Source organism: Phodopus roborovskii, unplaced genomic scaffold (genome assembly GCF_943737965.1).
Source record: "Phodopus roborovskii unplaced genomic scaffold, PHOROB, whole genome shotgun sequence".
Lineage (NCBI taxonomy): Eukaryota > Metazoa > Chordata > Mammalia > Rodentia > Cricetidae > Phodopus > Phodopus roborovskii.
In genome coordinates this window covers 44,783,550-44,801,915 of record NW_026126517.1, presented here as the reverse complement: position 1 = coordinate 44,801,915, position 18,366 = coordinate 44,783,550, and positions in this window count along the sequence as shown.

Sequence of the window (18,366 nt, the reverse complement as noted above, 5' to 3'; positions counted from 1 at the left end):
ACCATGCCCTTCTCTGCCTGCTTCCATGCCTTTCCAGCCATGACGGACAACAGCCCTCCGGACCTACAAACCACAAGGAAACTCTCTCTCTCTTAAGTTGCACTTGTCAGGATTGTTTATCACAGACACTGGGAAGGAAACTAAGACTAATGGGAACCTACCTCTTATACACCCTGCAAGGGACCAAGGGAGGGTCTGAGGAGTCGTCTGGACTTGATTCAACTTCATGCTTTATGCTTGAACTTAAAAATTTAAGAGCACATGTGCAGTGCAATATCTCCTCCACACAGAATTAGAGAGAAATCAGGGGTATATACTTTTCCAGTCACAGCTGATGAGAAATCCGAGTTGATGTGTGTGTGTGTGTGTGTGTGTGTGTGTGTGTGTGTGTGTGTGTGTGTGTGTGTTGAGGGGGCATTCGTACAGAGGCTCAAGTACAACCTCAAATATCTTTCCTCAGGAGTCATCCACCATGGTTTTTGAGGGTCTCTCATTGGCTCAGGATTCTCAAATAGCCTAGGTTGGCTGTGTGGGTGTCTGCCTGTCTCTCCCCACCTACCCAGTGTTGGGATTATAAGTGGGGACCACCATACATGGTTTTAGCATGGACACCAGGTGTTGAATTCAAATTCTCATTTTTACATAGCAAGTACTTTGTCGGTCAAGCCATATTCCTAGTCCCAAATTTATTTGTGGACATGTGGCAATGGATGAAAGTCAACAACCCAGGAGGTATGAGAGAATAGCTTGTTCCATAGACATGCACAGAATGCAACAAATTTGGATGAAGAGTTGTCACCCAATTTAAATTTCAGAGAGATTGGTGTACTAGCTGGCTATAGCTAAGCACCATGATTGTGCAGCTCAGTGGGTAACACTATGAATCTATAAACTAGGGCACTTAATCTTGAGACAGGTGTATACCCAGTCTTCATGGCTTTGGAGGAAAATAATGAAGACAATTCTGTTTCTACATATTTCAAATCTCAGTTTAGTTGGGACTTTCTAGACATCTAGTTACAACATTAGTGTCAATGTCATTCTTGCATCTCGGTTAGGCTGTGTTAAATTTGTATTATTCCATCCTAGATGGCTTAATTGTTTCTTAAAGATATATTTTGTACTTGAATGTTTTGCCTGCAGGTATGTATGTAAAACACATGCGTGCCTGGTATACATGGAGGCAAGAAGGTGTTAAATCCTCTGGTACTGAAGTTACAGATGGTTGTGAGTTGCCATGTGATTGCTGGGAATCAAACCCAGGTCCTCGGCAAGAAAACAAGTGCCCTAAACCACTGTGAAATCTCTCCAGCCCCTTGACTAACTTAAGATAATCAGTTTAACTAGTACTGATTTAAAATATGTTCTTGCAGGGTCTCTTATAGTACAGGCTGACCTTGAACTTGAGCTGAAGATGACATTAGGTTCCAGATCCTCCTGCCTCTATCTCCTGCCAGGATTATAAGTGTGTACCACCAAATCTGTTTATGCATTGCTAGAGATGGAACTCTGGGCCTTGTGCAGACTAGAAGAGCACATCCCTAATCTTGGTGCAAACATTCCCATAGTGTGTATGTGTGTGTTTATGAAGGTTTCATGTACTATTGTTATATTCACAGGAAAAATGAAAGGATCAAGAATTCCAAAGTCACTGACAAACACCAACACTGATGTGATGACAAAAATAATCAAATAATAAAAGCCAAACATGAACAGGATGATATCCAGAGTGAACAGAATGCATGAATCTCTATGTGCTGGGGCATGTTTATGGACAATGTGAGTCATTCACACAGTGACAGAAGAAAAGAAGGGATAGGATGATAAAAAACCAGTCTGACAGTGAGATTTGATTGAGCCAGGCATCCATTCCTCTATTTTAAGTGTTTTTCCTGATACAAAACTGCCACAGAGCAGAGTGGAAAACCACCACAGAAACCAAGAACACATTTTTAAAAAATGTAGCAGGACCCCTAGTAAGCATATTTCTCATAATAAGCACAAAATCTTGTTTTTCAGCATGAAATTGATGAACCTTACTGTTGAAGGCAAAGGAGACCCCAGGGTACTGAAGCGGCTTCCAGAGTCTTGCTCTTTGTAGTCAAAAGAGAGGGAGCATCAGTCTTGAGATACTCCCGAGAAGGTCCTCAGTGACACACATTGTAGACTAGGAAGACAGCTGTTGGTGAGAATTGACAGGGGCAGCACATAGACATGCTACTGTACAGTGAGAAGAAACACTATGCTCTTTAAAACAGGGTAGCTCACTGACCCTGGAGCAAGGCTAGCTTCGAGCAAGTCCCAGCCATCCTATGGCTGTACTCTTACATTGTTAGCCCAACCCCACGATTTCATTTCTCTATTGGGATTCTCTGTTACCTTTGTCACAAATTAAACAAATTTCAGTAGAACTCCCCAAGGTGGTTCTAAGAGGGATGCAAAAGCTCAAACTTTCACACTATGACAGAAAACATAAGAGAATACTTTTGTAAGATAGCTAGTGGATATTTTCAAAGGACACGGTGTGTGGGCTTGGGATGGGGCTCCATTAGTAGAACATTTTCCCAGCACGCATGGAGTTCTAGGTTTGACCCAAGGACTGTATAATCAGGTGTGGTGGTACACACTTGCAATCCAGCACATGGTGGATAGAGGTAGGAAGATCAGATATTCAAAGTCATCCTTGGATATATACAATGATTTCAAGGCCAACTTGGACTACATAAGGGGAGAGAGACAGAGAGAGATGGAGAGAGAGAGAGAGAGAGAGAGAGAGAGAGAACTGTTACAATAAACCTAGAAGTAGTAGGTGGTAGGTGGGTCAGAATTTATTGCAATACCCACCTCTTCTCAATAGTAGACACTTTTGAGACTCTGAACTGATACAGGCCAGGTGGAAATATTCCTAATACTGATCATAAAACTATGGTATATGGAGATACTGTAGATTTTCCTAGAAGCCAATAATAAAAACCATTTGGTATCTTAGGAGTGATTACCATATTTTACATAGGGAAATATGCAAATGCTAATGAGATCATGAATATGAGTTATGTGTCATCATCAATTTTTTAAAGCAAACTATAGTCATCATAGCATGGCACTAAAAGCAAAATACATTTCCCATTTTTACTAATTTTTAAAATTATGCACATATGTGAAAGTACATACACATTAGTGCAAGTCTCAGTTTCACCTGGAGCTGGAGTTACAGGTGGTTGTGAGCTACCTAATACTGGTGATGGCAACTGAACTCGGATATTTTGCAAGAGTGATCTGCATTCTTAATCACAGAGCCATCTTTCCAGCACTCACCGTATTTCTTTCTTAAACTGACAACATCAAATGCTGGCCAGAATGTGAAGCAATTAAGACTTCAGTGTATTGCTGATGGCCTGTAAATGTCTTTGATCAATTTGAAGAAAAAAAAAAGATTTTGGAGTTTCTTTGAAAAGTACACAACCCCCGGCCTGATGACCTGGAACATCTACCTAGTAGATGTTTACTAAGGAAAAAAGAAAGCACATATCCACAAAGAAGTTTCTGCAAGAATGGCAATAGAAATCTACAACTGGTCAAAATGCAGAGGATAAGTGACTCTGATGACTGTCCCAGCACCAGTGGTGACATGTACAATGCAATTTTACACACCTAAGGCTCAGGGAATGCTGTAGAAGAAAGGTCAGAAAGATTGGAAGAGCACAGGGATGGGGGCGTAGGAAAAAGAGAAGGGGGAGGAGGGGGAGGAGAACAAGAGAGCTGAGTGGGGAGGAATAGAGGAGAGCAAGAAAAGAGATACCTTAATAGAGGGAGCCAGTATAGGTTTAAAGAGAAATCTGACACCAGGGAAATGTCCAGAGATTCACAAAGATGACCCCATCTAAGAATCTAGGCAGTAGTGGAGAGGCTGTTTTTGATGCCCTTCCCCTATAATGAGATTGATGACTACCTTAATTGCCATCTTAGAGCCTTCATCCAGTAGCTGATGGAAGCACAAGCAGATACCCACAGCTAAGCACTGAGCCATACTCCTGGAATCCAGTTGTAAAGAGGGAGGAGGGATGAACAAAGAAGTCAAGACCTTGCTAGAGAAACCTACAGAAATAGCTGACCTGACCTAGTGAGAGCACATCGACCCAGTCATAAAGTTGGGGGACCAGCATTGGATGGAACCAAGCCCTCTGAATGTGGGTGCCAGTTAGGAGGTCTGGGAAGTCTATGGGCCCTCTAACAATGGAACCAGTATTTATCCTTAGTGCACAAATGGATTTTGGGAGACCATTCCCCATGGAGAGATACTATTCCAGCCCAGATACATGGAGGAGGGCTTAGGCCCTCCCCCAAATAATGTGACACACTTTGATAATCCCCCATGGAAAAACCTCACTATCCTTGCAGAGTGAGTGGGGGGTGGGTTGTGGGAGATCAGAGAATGGGAAATAAGATTGCTTCTAAATTAAATAACAATAATAATAATAATAATAATAATAATAGTTTGGAAGAGCTAAAAGACCAGGAGGTTGTCTTTGAGATAGCATCTTTTAGATAGGACAGGGAAGCTGTACCCATGAACCCTCATCAATATGGCTGCTTAAACAAGAGCTGCACAATGATGATAGCAGCAGATATGCAACATGGATGGGAAAATCTGTAAAGTGCCCCATCCCTAGAGGTAGAGCTACAGGCAGCCAATAGCGGCTGTGAGAGGGAGAATCAGTTTCTCCAGGGATGTGTTCCCTGGTAGGTTATCCAATCCCAAGTGGTCAGATCCAACCGGTACACATGAGAGGAGTGTTCTGTGGGCTCAGTAGGCATCTCTACAAAACAATTAACAATAAGAAATGAAGATGAGAAGGGCTGTGAAATCGTGGAAGGTGTTAGAGCAGGAGGGGTAGGAGGGCTGTAAATACAGAACATATTCAAGACATTCTCCAAAAAAATTTTAAAAACCTGGCACTACTCCCCCCCATTGGCTTAATATCATACACCTGAGAGAATGAGAAGCATAGGAACACATAAAAAGACCTTCTGAACTTTGCTGTAATTTAGGCGCAAACTCAGGAATCCATTTGCTGCAGTTCCCTGAGCAGAAACACTCAACCTTCTTGATGTTTAATACAATTTGTTCACAGACTCCACCCATTTGAGGGAAGAAAGTGCTTTTGCATGGGAGAATCTCTTTGTAATGTCTCTGTCCATCTCCCATCCAGGACAGCTTGTCTGGAGTACCAAACAATTGCTTCCATTCCTGATAGCCTGGTACTATAAATTTGGATTTTCTAATGTAATGACTATGAAGAGTAAAGAGCAAAGTCGACGAGGGATAGAACACGGCTCTTGGCTCAAGTTATCTGTCAGATAGTAATACAGTCTTAGACCAGGTTCCCTGGAAAATAGAGCCCAGGGCAAAGGATTATCTGTTAACACCTTAGTGCAAAGTGTAATCCTGCAGAATTAAGAGCAAGGGAAACAGGGAATTGATTAAGGTAAAGGAATGAGATCAAATACAAGGGAGGGCATTGCTGAGATGCCCAAATCGCATACAAAATACAAAAGTCACTCATTCTTACAGAATTACCACAGCAGAGACAATGTGCCATGTCTTCAGAATAACCCTGGGAGTGGGTGGGCAGGGGAAGGGCATGAATTGGGAGTGAAGCTGGAAACTCCATCTCGAAGGTCTCTGCCACACTCTTCTCTGTCTGCAGGTCCCCTGGAGGATGGCTACCCTTCCAATATTGCATCACATTCCAAGGCAGAGCTGGGAGAGACTTGATGAGTTAACCTATATGTTAGTTTTCAATTATACTTTTTAAGTATAGACTGATCATCTTCAGCTATGAGGAACAGTCTTTAAGTATTATTTTATATTCAAAACTCAAAGGAGTTGAGCTGAAGTTCCCAGGGCTTCATAAAGAAGATTTCCTAAGTCTGAAGATATACTGAAAATACCACAAGACACATTTTTAGTTTTGTGGTTTTTATACTTGTTCCAAAAGAAAAAATGGTAGTAACTGTGACATTGAAAGAAAGAGAATAGAGCATGCTGTTGAACTGACACACCATCATGGGCAAACTGATGCTCAGTAGGGTCATTCCGACATGGCAGGTGGTGGATTTGCATTTATTTATTTTGCATCGTTGTCTTTGTTTTTTACTGGATAATTAGTATCTTTCTTAACTTTCTCAAAAATCTCAGCTAACATCTCTTCTATCCTGGTTTTCTGACTTTCTGTCATGAAACATATTTTTTGAAGCATACAACATACAAGCACACATGCACATAGAAACACGCAAACATACATGCATCAATATATTGATATGTGATTCCTAAGTTCCCTTTCATATCTGCCTGCCTTCTTTTTTCCCCTCTCTACTCTGAAGCTTGAGTAAGTCCCTCAGTGTTCTCTCTACTCATTAGTTCTGTCTTCAGTGGCATCCTTCAGGCTGATGTTTTCATTTTTTCAGAGTTCCCTTCATAATGCTCTGCCACTTCTTTACTGTTTTTATGGTCACTGTCACACTTTCTTTCTCTTTAGATAGCTTGAACACATCAATCTAGACTTTATTAGAACCCATTATGGTTTCTACTAAACTCTTTTGCATGGGGAAAACCATCTATGCTTTAGTTTTTCCCATGGATTTTGACATGTTGCACTCCAAGAATGAGGTCTTTTGTTTTGTTTTGTTTACTCGATAAAAGGTTTTTTTTTTTTTTTTGGCACTTTTGTCAGGGTCCAACAGTGAGACATTTAATTCTGAACCAAGTCTTATAGCAGTAACCCTAAGCTTTTATCTCATAAGACTTTGTGTGTGCATCTGTGTGTGTATGTATGCCAGAGGTCAACACTGAGCATCTTCTCAATTTTATTTTTGGTGGGAGAGGAGAGTGCAGGATCTCTCACTGAGTCTGGGAGTCATGGATTCAGCTAGATTAGCTGGACAATATGCTTCAGGGATCCATTTGTCTTTACCCTCTTCAGTAATGGGTTTATAGATGTATCAGCATGTCTTCCTTTTATAGAGGTGCTGTTGATCTGAATTCAGGTCCTAATATTTTTATACCAGACTCGTTACTGACTGAGCTGTGTCCCTGACTCTGATAAAATTATTCTTCAATCACCTATCCATTCAACTCAATACTACCTATGGGGTCAGGCTGTAGTCTAAGGCTTTTTATTGTGGAAAAACTTTACCCTAGAACCTATTCCACAATGTGAGTTTAAGTGTGACCTGTTGCCATGAGATGGTGTGTTCAGTCATCTTCCTGGGGGGGGGTGAACTTTAGCTTCCTGTGTCACTGCAAGTGGGTATGTTGGATTCTCTTCCTTAGGATGAGCTCTAAGTGCCTCTGTCTGCATATTCCAGAAATTTCTGTTTAAATTGCCCTCTGGTTATTTATGATCCACAGAAATGTTTGTTCAATGACAAATATTTTTATCTTATTTTAATAGAGATATAGAATTGATCACTGTTTTTTTTGTTTGTTTTGAGTATGTTTATAGTTCTGTAATGTCAAATCATGATATATTGAGGAAGTTAAAATTCCAATATAAATAAGTATTATTCTGGTTTATACTATGTAAGAATATTGGAAATAGTCTTTTAGTTTAACCCTTTTAAAGATATATACCTTTCAAAATTGGAAGTTAATTTTTAGATTAAGCTTCAAGGCAGTTATTAAAGCATATGTAAAATAAAGTCTGTCACAGTATTACTTAAAAACAAATAGAAAAAATACTTAAATGACCCAGAATTGAGAGCAATTAACTGGATTACACACATGAAGCACTCCCAATTATTAAATATGATTATGTAGATATATATGTTGATGAGAAATTTGTAATAGTTTACTAATTAAATAGACAATTTATACAATAGTTCATTCAGTGTGCTTGTGAGTATATGTGTAAACAAACACACATGTATTAAATATATGTATATATGTATACATATGGATATTGTGAAATATTGACCACTCATGATAGTAGAAATATAGTTGATTAAATTTCCTTTAAGTCAAGTGTGTTGTTCTCTGCCTGTAATCTCAACACTGGGGCAGTGGAGACAGAAGGATAGCAGTTCAAGGCCAGCCTGATGTACCTAAGACTCTATCTCATAAAACAAGTAATTAAAATGTTTCCTTTTAAAGAATACTGGCCTGTGTCTTTCTTATTTTGTTTTTAACACTCTGTTTTGCATTTTCATACCTGTTCAATAGGAATAACTACAGTGTAGAGGCGTATCTTGATTGTCAACTTGACTACATCTGGAAATAACTAAAATCCAAGCAGCTGGGAAGACATGTGAGGGCCTTTTCTTGGCTAGATTATTTCAGATGAAAGATACACCCTAAATCCAGATCATGTGACGTCAAAAGGCCCATCCCAAATCTGGCCCCACCTCTGTTGGCACCCACATAAAAAGACAATTGTGTTTGCTCTTGTTGCCAACTTCATCTATCCTGAGCCATTCCTTCACTGGTGTCAGGACCTACTTTTTCAGGACTCCAAAATGTATTGAAAACTGCCATCTCTCTAGGATTTCCCTGAGACCCCCTCATCAAATTAGGTCTGCTGAGAAAGTCAGTTTCCTGGATGGAGTGACTACTGGATCTTTGGCCTTTCCAACAGGAGACAACCATTGTGGGACTACTAGGGTCACAGCCTGTAAGCCACTCTAGTAAATTCCCCTTTAATATGTTGGGATGTAGGGGATATATATATATATATATATATATATATATATATATATATATAGAGAGAGAGAGAGAGAGAGAGAGGACAGAAAAGACAGAGAAGACAAGAGACAAAGCAAAGGCAGGCAGATACTACATTGTACTTTTATGGGAACCTTCAAAGATATAGTAAGTAATTTTGTATTATAATATGGCTACAAGCCAAAGAATGGAATGTGGTGGTTTGAATGAGAATGACTCCTACAGGCTCACATATTTGAAACCTTGGTCTCTAGTTGGTGGAACTATTTTGGTCAGGATTAGGAGGTATGGCCTTGTTGGAGGAGGTGTGTCATTGGCCAAGGCCAGTCTATCTTGGATAAGATGTAAGCTCTCAGCTGATGCTCCAGGGCCATGCCTGCCACGATGGGCATAGATTCACCCTCGGAAACTGTAAGCAAGACCTCAATTAAATGCTTTCTTTTGTAAGTTGTCTTGGCCATGGTGTCTCTTCGCTGCATTGAACAGTAACTAAAACGTACAACAAGTTCCACATAGGGGTGGAGATTAAATTAGGTCTTCTATACCGATCATGTCTGCACATACATCATCCACCCTAAGGCTTATAAAGATAACTTTCCAGAGGAACTGATGATGAACAATTTCCTGTCCTTCACTCTAAATGAATGAATTGAAGAGATCACATCAGGAGTCAAAGGGTGACAGCATGTATCACATGCTCTGATAAAGTAGTAAGGGGTATGAAACATGATAGAGGGGAGGGAAGGGAGAATACATAGGAACTAAGTATTATGCAGAGTACAAATGGGGACAAGTGACACAAATCTAAATCTTAAGAGGGAATCCAAGATGCTATAGGAACTGTTAAAATGTCATAATAAGGCTCAAATCCTTTATAATGCCTCAGAAACCCAGAAAATACAGCAAAAAATATCTCCACAATTAGAAGTAAGATATGGCAGAATTATATATCTATATCTATGTACATTTTATAATGTACCTTTAATTTTAAGGATATCCTATTTAGCCCATAGAAGTGGGATAGTTACAAAGACCCATGGGATGCCTCAAATTTACTGTAAATAAGGATGCTTTTCCTTATGAAGGAATACTGCTAATATATAATTTTAAAGCATTAACTACAATGTTTACAAGTCATGCTGCTATGGTTTGAATGTGGTATGTCCCCCAACAGGCACTGACACCAGATCCTTGGCTGGAGCTGCTTTTCAGAGAGGTGCTAGAAACATTAGGAAGCAGAGCTCAGCTGGAGAAATGAGGCCACTCAGGAGTGTGCTTGGGGACTCTATGTTTTAAAACAAATCTAATTTTTAATTATATGCATGGTGTGTGTGTGTGTGTGTGTGTGTGTGTGTGTGTGTGTGTGTGTAAGAGTACATAGTATCAGACTCCCTGGAGCCCCCTGAAGTTGGTGCTGGGACATGCACTCCAGTCCTCTGCAAGAGCAGTATGTATGCTTAAGAGCTGAGACATTACTTCAGCCCTTCAAAATTCAGTTTAATTTAAAAGAACTCTTAAGGAAATGTGAATGACTTGATAGTTCCTTAATATATCAAGAGGCATGTAAAATTGATTATTGATTAAGATAGTTCAAGATGTGGTCCTGAATGCCACGGCCCTAAATATTGAAATGAGGCAAGTTCAAAATCTCCAAAAATCTAAAATTCTACAAGTTGCATCCCCCCACCCCCAATAAAAATTCTGAATGGTAAAATCTTGAAGAGCTACAATCCTAAAAATATGATGTGCGTGGTGTGTGTGTGTGTGTGTGGCTGGGTCAGGAAGGTTATGTAAGAGGGATAAACAGTGAATTGCGAGGAAGGAATTGGCCATGGCACACGGCAATGATGAGCAATTCAGTCTAAAATGCTTCATTTGTCTGCATTGGCATTCCTTCCAGATGAGGACATTCCAGAAGCTCTTAATGAATTCAAACCACATTTGCCTGGAGAAGCCAGAGTTGTTAACGCCTGGCTCCCAGGTCATGATGTGCATGGTAGGTTGATCAGGAAGACACTTATGCAACAGTGCTATTTAATGACCATGTTTTTTTGGGCCAGTTTTGTGGTCTGTGTACAAGTGCCTACGGAATGGATTTCTGAGGATCAAGCACAACACAGACTGTGGCATCAGAGACGGGGGATTTTAGTTGGATGTGCACTCGTGGGGACACACTGGATTGTAGAACTTCATAATGTAGAGACATGTAGAAAATCAATGCAAATGCATCCTCTAATGCAAGCAATGCCTCTTTTTTTTTAAATCAGCAATTTATCGAGTTCTGTCTTCAAAGTGTAAGTATTCCTGTATCCACTACCCACAGTTTATCCTTCCTCACCATCAAATGCTTACTTATCCTTTCTTGTTCTCCTTTCTGAATACTATACTGCACCTACATGTGCATTTGTTTGTCTCTGTTTGTATGTGTGTATATATTTTAGATTAGGAACCATGTATAAGGGACATGAGTCATGAAAGAGGATATAAAGCTAGTTGTTGTCATTGATGTTTTTTTTTTTTTTCTCTTTTGTGGCAGATAAGCACATAAAAGTATAATTGATGATGGGGATGTAAAATCCAAGGTGAAACTCCGCCCTTTCTGAATGGCTATTCTAACTGAATAGAAGTTCATTGAGATGTGTAGACACTGCGTCTGGCTAATCACACTGTGCAATGTCTTTAAGTAGAAAGTCCTTTACAATAATGCTTTAATTACTGCAAAATATGTAACTCGTGGTCCTGAGAGTTGTCAGGCTCCTAGGATGGACTACTTCTGTGTACTTTTCACCTGTCGATTTCACTGCCTAGTGTTTTGTTATTTATTTTTTCCCCTCTTTTTTATCTACCTCCCCACCCACACTATTTTAAGCTGTCAGCATTCCCTCTAGAGGTCCCCTTGCTATGTGCCTCATTTTTGCCTCTTTGGCAGTACTGGAATGTAGAAGGTGTGGAGGCATTTGGGGACTTAAAATTTGTATTTGACATATTTTATTAAATTAATTCATTAAAAATTTATTATTGCCATACTCACTTTGTAGGGAAATGCTGTGCCTATCATTATGAACACAGAACTTTTTACTTGGTTTTGGGAGGTCCTTTTGCACATGTTTTCTAGAAAGGTAAGAACTCAACATCTCAGCTCATTGGTCCACTGTGTATGCAGTGTGAACCCAGTGTGGTTTTGGTTCATCATAAGGCTTCAGTCACCCCTCAGTGTATTTCAGATGACCACAGTTACAAAGCTGGGAGCTTTATGCTTGATGTAGTGTACTCATTATTATTGCCCAGTTTATTGCATCAAATAGCTTATGAAATAAGATCTATCAAATAGATGAAATATCTGTTATGATTTGTGTCAACTCTATATCAACATGAAAATAGTTACATATAATGGTAAGCAGAAAATTCCAACTAGATTAGATCTTGACTATTTATTATTCTTATTATTTATGTGTAGGTATATATGTATGTGTCCATGTGAATGCAGGCAATGAGTGTGTAAGTACTTGAAGCAACCAGAAGGCCTTGGATTGCCTGGATGTAGAGTTACAAGCTGTTGAGAGTCACCTGATGCAGGTTCTAGGAACTAAACTTGGATCCACTTTAGTAAGTATTCTTAACTGCTGAGCCATCTCTCCAAACCCCTAGATTAGAATGTAAGATGTACTATTTTTAGCAGTGAAATGATATGTGCTAAGGTGGTGTAGGGAAGAAAATAAGTGACTTATGAAAATGATAAGATGTTGGGTCATTATTTTCCTATTTTAATTAGGGAAATCTGTGTGCTATCAAACTGTTGGGAAATTAGCTAGTATAATTCTGAATTCACACTGACAGGGCTTATGGACACACCGGTGTGAAAACCCTGAGCTTTTGAGGTTTATAATTAGGACTAAAAGAGACAATTTTACATAACATCACAAGAAAGAGGTAACCTGTCAGTGTCTCGGTCTTCCTGGGTACCCTGATATTTCTCCCTCATACACAAGCATTCACATGGGTGTCCACTAAGCTCGGAAAAGAGGGCTGCCTCTAACACCTGGGCTTGGGCCAAGAAAAGAGATGGAGGTTCAATTATCTGGTTTTCTAAATACTTAAAAGGCTTGATGATTTCATAAACATTTCAATCAAGTATGTTTTGACAAATGATAGCACTTAAAAATATGTGCAAAGTCATGGTTTATATACACAAATGATCAAAGACAGCTATGTTTAATTATTGAATGTATCTGGGCGATCAGCTGAGAGGCTCTCTACGAATAATAAAATACTGCTGTGTGAGAAGGCACAGGCCTGTAATCCCAGCACCTGGGAGGCAGAGATAGGGGGATCTAGAATCTGAGGTTGACCTGATCTATATAGGGAGTTCCAGAACAGCCAGACTACATACACAGTGACACCTAGTCTCAAAACAAAAATTAAAATCTTAGTCAAACAAACCAACCAACCAACCTACACCAGCATCAAAATCAAATAAAAATGCTAAACTTCACATTTTAGACATCTTTATATATCAATGCCAGAATTATTTTCCTAGTTTTTATTTGCACACCATTATGCATAATATTATAAATGTATGATGCATTATGGAAATTGCAACTTCAGTCATGTTCTATGACAATGTTGCTTAGAAGGGTATAAGCAATACAGTCAAATGTACAAATTTTGAACACAATTAAGCCAAAATATAGATGAAATTAGTGTAAAAGTTGGGAGTGGGAAAAAGTAGCCCCCAAGCAAATATTTCCATCAGGTGGGCTTTGATATGGCAGTGCATTCTGGGATGGAATGGCTGATATCACTCTTCCCAAGCTGACAGGAGACTTTGTTGTGGGTCATCCATATCCTTTCATGGCCCCATCCACTCTGTGTTTCTCAGCAGCCCTATAAATGCAGGAAATCAATTTAGCAGAGGGGGATGCCCAGATGGACAGCTCCTCTTATTTATTTTGACATTAACTCTGTTCGATGAGAATTAAAGTAATGAGCACTTTAAGGTGAAATGAGGCTGTTTTTTTTATTTCATTTGAGTAATTGAAAGTGTAACATGGACCCTGTGGCAGGTGAGCAGCTCCAGATTGCTTTAGTTTTTGAACTTTCTAGGAAAGGATTAGAGAATATCTTTCCTCTCATAGGATGTGACAACTAAGAATAGAAGCCACTGTGGTAGGATGTGTGTGTGTGTGTGTGTGTGTGTGTGTGTGTGTGTGTGTGTGTGTGTATACGCAGGTATATGTATGCACACATGACCATGAATATGGAGGTCAGAGGCTAGTTGTCAGGTGTCAAATGGCTTCCTTAATAATCTTCCACCTCATATATAAGGAAGGATCTTTCCCTGAACCTACCCCTTCTTAACTTGGCATGCCTAGATCTTTCATTGTCCTTCTGGAATTCAAACTCAGGTCTTTATGTTTGTGGGCATCCCTTTACAGACAGCCATCTCCCAAGCCCCAGCAACTAATGGGGTCCTCTTCTGGAAAGCTTGTTAGGTGCAGGCCTGTCTACATTATCATTATCCCTCACCACAAGGCTTCCAATTTCTATAGATGAGGATGCTGAATCTCAAGTGTCAAGAAAGGAAAGAGCTTGTGAGAGAGGTGGCTGGGACCTAAACTATCTCTCCATGGCCTCAAACTCTTCTTGCTGCCACTGTATGGACTGGAGAAGTTGAACACTGATGGGTCTTTCACCTTGGCTATGGGTACTGTGGTTGTACTTGAATGAATGACCAATGCTCTGTGACCAAAGGAACAAGCTAAGCACTGCCACATGTTCAGGTCCAGTGTCCATCAGCTGTTAGCTTGTGTTAGTCAGCAGGTTACTTTATATTTCTTAGCTTTTTTTTCTCTCCATAGTCAAAACTGTGGCTAAACTGTTGAACCTGCCAAGATAGATTGAAAAAAAAAAACAACAAAAAGCTTTTAGAGTTATAGTTGCTTACTTACTCGTTCGGTGTGTGTGTGTGTGTGTGTGTGTGTGTGTGTGTGTGTGTGTGTGTGTGTGGCTGGATAGTCATACTTTTAGGTTTTTACTCAGAACAAAACTTTCATAAATGATAATCAAGTTCCTAGGCTCAAATTGATTGAGTTTAAAGTTACCACTGACCTCAAGAAAGGAGTTGATTAGCAAGTGCTGTGGCAGATGAAGACTTGCATCAGGTGTTCAAGGTTAACTGGCTTTTTTACTTTTCTTTCTATTGCTGTGATAAACACCAGAACCAAAAGCAACTTGGAAAGGAAATGGTTTATTTCATTTTATCTTTGCAGGTCACATTCCATCTTTGAGGAATGTCAGGGTAGGAACTTGGGGCAGGTGCCCAGAGGTAGAAACCATTGAGGATGGACACTGTGTTACTCCTGGTCCATATTGAGCTAGCTAGCTTATACAGCCCAGGCCCACATGCCTAGGGATGGCACTGCCTGCAGTGTGTTGTGCCTCCTACATCAATTAGCAATCAAGAATATGCCTAGCAGGCATGCTCATAGACCAATCTGATCTGAGGAGGTAATCCTCCATTTGAAACTCCCTCCCATGACTGTGGGCTGTGTCAAGTTGATAACTGAAGATAATTAGAATGCCTGTCATGTGGATGTGTGGGCTTTTCCCACTTCTCTGAGTCTTTCCTATGCAGCTAGAACAAGGGAGGTATTTTCTGTGGAATAAATACTTTGGGATTTTCTTTCCACTTTAACATCTCCTTGAGGGTTGGCTTCTTGCAATAAGAACAAGAACTGGTTATTTTGGGAATTGGTGATTGTTTTCACCCAAAGTCATTGCCTCTAGGAACAGAGAGACATTGGGGACAAGCATTCTGTTCTTGTATGCTGGGCTCAGCTAGAGGCCCAATGTCTTCTTCACACAGAAATCCTTGACATGAAAAGATGCTCAGTGTGAAACGTTACAAGAGAAAAGAAATACAGGGCAAATGTAAGCAGAGATCCAAGAGGGGATGACAGAGAAGTTTGGAAGATGATTTCCTGGAACCAGAGTCACTCCATTTCTATAGCTGGGTAAAATGGGGAGGATCCAGACTCTTCAGATAACATGCTCACATAAGCAGTGTGTCATACAGGGACAGACAACCAGAAGGCATACTGACAGTAAGTTGTGATTACTGAGGGTTGTAGATGGGATCTTGCTCCCTCTTCTCCCTCTTGTCACACTGCCCACTTCATTCCTGCTTCCTAGCTGCTGGGCACGTTCTGATTCCCCTTCTTCTGGCTTCACATTTGGTTTGACAGACAGCATTGCACATGGAAACCAGCAGGATTCAAATAGTTAACCCCGAGCAGAGCCTACACTGTGTCAATATTTAGAGTGGCGCTGTTTGACCAAGGGCAGCTTCTCCCTCCTCTGAGTAATTACTCTGTATGTGGATTCTCCGTTTTCATAAAGGAAACTTGGCTTGCTAGCTATTACATATACCAAATGAAGCCTAAGCTTGTGTAAATGTTGAAAAATGAATTAAAATGAAATTGCTGCTTGTGATAGGTCCTCCATGATTTAGTGTGGTTTGGGAGGCAACTGTTCCTGTGTCAATTGCACCAAAAGAAAACATCAGCATTGCCACGTGGCAACCATGTCACACATAGTTCCATTAGTCAGAAAGAAGGAGACAGTCCTGGGCCCAGTTCATGCACTCCCTTTGTGCATATACAGACTGTCCCAGTCTTAACTTGGGTGCCAGTAATTCACATGATAAATGTTTTCTCAGAAGTATGATACATGGTCACCAAGTGTTGACAGTGCAGGTTGGAAATGGTTAAATTCCTGGGGACTCATTCCAAGGTTTTCCAGTACTGAGCAGAAGAGCTTTCAAAGATTTTGGAGGATGTTGATAAGGCCACATTAGTGCACATTTTATTGGTTGTCACTTGTCTATAATATTTGAGAAGTGGGCTCTGGCTGTGCGGATACATACCCCAGCTCATTTCAGACCTAAACATGCCTGTCTCAAGGTGTCCTCCAAGACCCTTTGTCTCAGGATGGGATGGGCTCCCTGACTGGGACAGGAAGGGCAAAAGAGCCAAAAGAGCAAAGACATTACGTTAAGAACAGTGAAAAGGTGAAGCATTTCCCACAGGCACTACTATTGCTTATCCTGTGATATAAAAGCATCCACTGTGAGCAAGGAAAGCCATAGAGAGAAAACTCATCCTAGAACTCCTGCTGACTGCCTCAGTTTCCCCAATTGGTTTCTGCTGTACATTGTAGACCTCTGATTTGATAATGTCATCTCCATCCCTTGCTATTTGTTCTTCTACAGGAAGCCACACTCCAGGAGACACCTGCTCTACCCCAGACTCTGTCTTTGGAGGACTGCAGATGACTGCCTTAAAGGGTTCCCCCAACTTGATTTCTGCTGCCTGTTTTGAGCTATGGATGTGATATTTTGCTCTCTATGTTTCACTTGCCATTTATTCTTTTACGTTGACTTGCTTTACTTTACAAATTTGCTCATTCAAAACCTACCATACATCACCCTTCAGACTGTACAGAATAGCCTCTCTGGCCTACATTTATCACAGGGCATCTAAAGTCCCTGTACCCTTAAATTTGATGTTACTCTGTAAAATCCATCCAGGCTCAGCTAGGATCACTACAATGGAAAAAAAAAGTGACACAGTGTTAATCCAAGTTAATGTGACTTTAGTCCTGAGGCGAATAAAGAAAAAGATAAATGATAAACAGTGAGGCTTTTAGAAGAAATGGCAAGTGAAATGTGGGGACAATTATTTTGAATATGGCAGATTAGGTACCTAATCTACTGAAGTTAAGAGAGCTCTCTGTGCTAATACACAGGCAGAAACTCCTTTGCTGGATTAACCTTTTTTTTCCCTCCACAATGATGACTGTATGTCTTTCTTACCCCAGTCTGGCCCCAGTCCCAAAGCCCTCAAGATCATCAACTCTGTGTCAAAAGCATCACCTTTCATCAACCACAGCACTTGGATCAGAGACTGATCTCATGTGGGAAATGCCTGTATTTATTTGATACCTGGCCATCTTTTACTCTGGTAGGGACACACCTGAATGTATCTCTGCTTTCCAGGAGATCATGCTCTGATAAGGATGCCACCAGACCCCAAAGATGAATTTGTCTCTGTGCGCTTAGTGGAAACTGCGAAATTGCTCCCCCCATCTTATGGAGCTAACAGGGTTCTGTTGAGGCTGGATCTGTTCTGGACCATGATCTAATTGCAGGAGATGAGATGAGGCAGGGATGGATCAGTAGAAAGGCCATTGGGATTGAGTGAATGAATCAAGATATCAGAATAAATCTGAGTTCCAGGAATGTGCAGGAATCCAAATGTTCTCTGTGTTATCTGAAATTTACATTTAGTTAAGACTCCTGCATCATATGTGGCAAAGCTCATGGGAAAGAGCTCACTCTGCAGCTTTGACTGTTTAGCATTTTGCCTTATTCTTTAGAAGAGGCTTTCTCATAGCACCCTAGGCTGAGGCTGCATTGGCCTTCCGGTTGTTGCTGTTACTGTTTTTAGTTGTTTGATGTTCTTGTTGTTCTTTCAAGATAGATTTTTAAAAAGGTTATGTGTGTGTATGTGTGTCTCTGTATGGATTTGTGCACATGAATATGGGTGCCTGTGGAGGTCAAAAGAGGGCATTGTATCCCCTGGAGCCTA